The following is a 4,574-nucleotide window of genomic DNA, read 5'->3' on the forward strand; positions in this document are numbered from 1 at the left end:
ATATGAAGGTTGGAGTTGCTAGCAGCACCCCTATTCTTGGCTAAGCACACCTATGGCCAATTGATCACGTTTTTTTTAAATTGTTCACATTGTAAATAAGGCTTCTAGATGCCAGCATGCTTTCTCTTTGCCTTGACACGTGGATGGAGATCCGGCTCTTTAGGAATTCATCCACACCACACATAGTTCATAGGATTTCTTATAAATCCACTTTGCAGCACATGTAAAAACACTTTGGATATTAATGAGAATTTTCTTCTTTGCTGAATCACTCTTCTCAGCCGAGAGTTACTCTGCCAAAGTCACCTTTCTTCAATCTTCTCTCCACCTCCAAGCTTTCTTCCAACCATGGGAAGCCGTCTGAAGCTTGAGCACTCACCACTCTAAACTACAATCACCGTCCACTTCCACGGTTCATCCATCATCAATGCAGATTTCATTCAACTCTGATGTGTCACGGGTTTTACACATATTCATTGCTGGAGGAACTCATCACCGTTAAAAATCGTTAACAGTGTTAAACTATTGTAGATTTGTTGGCTGACGTGGTAGACGTTTAAGTATGTAGTGAAACGTGTCAAGAAATTGAGTGGATACGTGGCCTTTTAATGAAGGATTAAAAAATGGTAATGATCAATTAGTTATAAACTGAAATTAAAAAGGGAATTAGGTTTCAGTTAATTGAAAAAGGGATTTAGGGTTCAGTTAATTAAAAAAGGACATTACGGGGTTCACTTAAATGAAAAAGGGAATTAGGGTTCTGGAACATCGAAAAGCAATTGGGACTGAGTTACATGAGAAGCTTCAGAGGAGTGCATCGCAAGTTCATACACATCGCAAGTTTCAGACGAATCATACGTGAATCGGTCAGTGGAGCTTCGTCATTCCTTACTTTAAGTTGAATCGCGACTTCGTTCTGCGTTTTGGTGTAGTCGTTTCTCTTNAAATTGGTGGAAGGTAAGTTAGTTAATTGGGGATGGNTTTTTTAATATGTTGATTATTTGGGAATGCCTTTATTTAATATCTTGATTAGTTGTTAAAAGTTGTTTTATGGGGATGCCTTTTTTAATGTCTTGATTGTTGTGGTTTCTCTTGAATCTGCTGAGACAGTAGTTTAATATTTGATTGTGATAGTTCGTATTGTTATGTGGGGATGGCTTTTTTATATGTGGGGTATGGGTTGTCTGAAAATTTGTTGTATTGTCTTTGCGGTTGTGGTCCCCCATGTCCCCCATAGTTATACTTAGATCCTGTTGTCATTATCACTTTATTAAGCGGTGTCTTTTGTCCTTTTATGGTTATTGGTAGGTGTAGCATATTGTTTACGGTTACGGTGTTNTGAGTGATGGACCATATCGAAGTAGTTATTCATCATGGGGGAAAGTTCGTNAATGAGGGCTGCTTAAAGTATGAAGGGCTAATTGAGACACTTGTATTTGATCCTGACGTATGGAGTTATTTTGTGGTAGTGAGTGTAGTGAAAAGTCTAGGGTACGATGGTTTTAAAGAGTTGTGGTACTCTGTTGGTTGTGGTCCTATCTTAGATGATAGGCTAGAAGCATTGACTGATGACGTAGGTGCCATGCAAATGGTCACTTTAGCTCACTTAAATGGACGAGTTCATATGTATGTAGTGCACAATGTGTCTGAGGCTGAAGTCATTCACATGATTGAGTTTAACGTTGATGAAGGAGGTGAGGATGTAGCTGGTGATGGTGAGAGGATAGCTGATGAGGGGATAGCTGATGAGGGGGTAGCTGATGAGGGGGTAGCTGATGAGGGGGTAGCTGAGGAGGAAGTTGTTGTTGGGCAGGCAGAGGAAGTTCATGGTGAGGCTGCTGTCTCACCAGATGGTCAGGCTGGGGATGTTGCTGGTACTGAGGTTGATGAAGATTATGTTCAGATGACAGAGGTTAATAGGGCAGAAGAAGTTGAAGTTGAACTTGAGACTCCTAGTACTGAGGTTAATAGGGGAGAGGAAGTAGATGGTATTGAGGTGCAGCCTGATAGTGTTGAGGTTGATACGGTACAAGCATGTGAAGTTGAAGTTGAGGCTGAGAGGATACAACCACANGATGGTCAGATGGATGATGTAGAAGTTGGTGATTGGAGTTCAACACATGAAAGTGATGGTGAGATGGATAAGGAGGATGGGTTAGTAGACGTAGATATTGAGTGTGATGTAAGTGAAAGCTGTAGTGATTTGGAGGTTGAGGTTGAGCCATTTCTACCTGAGTTTGATTCTGATAAGGATGGAGATGAGATTAATGATTGTAGTTGGTTCAATGATGAATGGCAATCTGATGAATTAAGTTCACGTGACAATAGTGATGAAGACAGTGAGCACGAAGGTTATGGACATTTTTCCACATTTATGCAGCCCAAAAATATGGTAGATTTTAAGTGGGAAGTGGGAACCTACTTCGTAGAGAAAGAAGAAATCCTTGATGCAATCAAAAGTTATGCAATGGAGAATGGGAGAAATTTGAAATTTGTGAAGAATGATAAAAGAAGAATAAGGGTTAGATGCTTGGGCTCAAAAGGAAAATGCCCGTGGGTGGTATATTTTGGTTTCATGGGTGCAATTAAGTCATGGCAAGTAAGGACTGTGTTTGACACTCATACATGTACTAGAGAACACAAGGTTCGACTATTCAATGCAAAATGGCTTAGTAGAAAACTAGAAAAAACAGTGAGAGAGAATCCTAATGTCAAGGGAGTTGATATTAGAGAAAAAGTTTGTAGGAAATGGAATATAGCAATATCTAAGAACATGGCATATAGGGCCAAAACATATGCATCAGATGAAGTGGCAGNCTCCTTTACTAAGCAATATACTAGAATATATGATTATGCNCATGAGTTATTAGAAAGAAACCCTGGGTCTACAATCAAGGTCAAAGTTGAGCCATATGATGGGAAAGTAATATTCCAAAGGTTTTACGCATGCCTAAAGGCTTGCAAAGATAGCTTTCTTTCATGTAGGCCAATCTTTCAAGATCAAGGTTCACATCCACAGCTCAAAGTGATACCTTAGTGAATAACATGTCAGAAGCTTTTAATAGCGTTCTGGTAAATGCAAGGACAAAACCCATTATTTCAATGTTGGAGGACATCAGATTGTATATGATGAAGAGATAGGCCACTAATAGGTCAAGGGTTACTTCTTTTAAGTCATCAATTTGTCCTAAAATTCATATTAGACTAAACAAGGAGGCACAACAAACAAAGTATTGGATTCCCAGGTATGCACAACTATTACATTTGTATATACTTGTTTATGTTTACCAAATAGATATAAATAATGTTTGTTTTTCTTGACAGCTGGTCTGCACACAAAATTTTCGAAATCAGACATGTGTCCCAAAGTGGGGACAACTTTGTGGTGGATATAGATAAATATACATGTTCTTGCAGGAAGTAGAGCATCAGTGGAATTCCTTGTGTGCATGCGTTGACAGCAATGAGGTTTCTGAACCTAAATGCAGAGGACTATGTACTACTATGCTTTAAAAAGTCAACCTATGAAGAGATGTATTCCTCCATTATATACCCCATTAATGGAAAACATCTATGGGAGGTCACTGAATGTCAAGATGTCTTGCCTCCACCAAAAANACAAATGNCNGGTCGTCCTAAGAAGAAAAGGAGATTAGAGCAATGGGAGTTGAAGAAAAGTACCACAAAAATGTCAAAGGGGGGCTTACTCAAAAGATGTACCATGTGTAGGGAAGTGGGACACAATAAAAGAAATTGCCCCAACAGAAGCCAAGTGCAGGAAGAGGGACAACCTAGTACATTACCTCAGGGTGAACCACATGGAGCAGATACCCAGGGTGAACCACGTGGAGCAGAAACCCATCCTTGAACTTGAATTTTGCCAGATTTTGTAATAGGGCAAATTTTGATGGTAGCACATGTAATAGGCCATATTTTGCTGTAACCAGTTTTAGTTCATTATCAAATGTTTAAGTTTACCAGACTTTGCTGTTTTAGTGGTACTATATATGTAATAGGTCACTTGAATGATGAAAGATGTAATATGTCACTTGAATTTTGCTGGCTGTATGAACATTGAATGGTTACCTTTTGCTATTTATATAAAAGTTACGAAATTCTAGTGCCAACTTTACTCATTCAGTTCTTTTTTCATATTGATATGTATCAGTAAAATATATCAGTTCAATTACTGTTAATCTTCTTCAATCAGGTCGCAATATATAACTTTCATAACTGAATATATGGAAATGCTGCCAACACATGCTTTCCAAAATACCATTTTCATTAAAGATAACAACCATACATTAAACATCTGGTCCACTACATTAAACATTTGAAGCATTATATCTTCAGAGCACAAAACTACAATAACATAACAGACCACCTAACTANGATAACATGACCACCATNACAGACCACCTAACTACAATAACATGACCAAATCCTGCAACTCATACCAAAACAAACCAATCCTAACTACATTAAGATGACAACAACCTACAACTACATACATCATCAAGCCCTTCCCATCATCATTGCAATTATAATCGTGTTCATTACAAATAGAACACTAA

The sequence above is a fragment of the Vigna radiata genome, chromosome 11 (assembly GCF_000741045.1).
Source record: "Vigna radiata var. radiata cultivar VC1973A chromosome 11, Vradiata_ver6, whole genome shotgun sequence".
NCBI classification, from domain to species: Eukaryota; Viridiplantae; Streptophyta; class Magnoliopsida; order Fabales; family Fabaceae; genus Vigna; species Vigna radiata.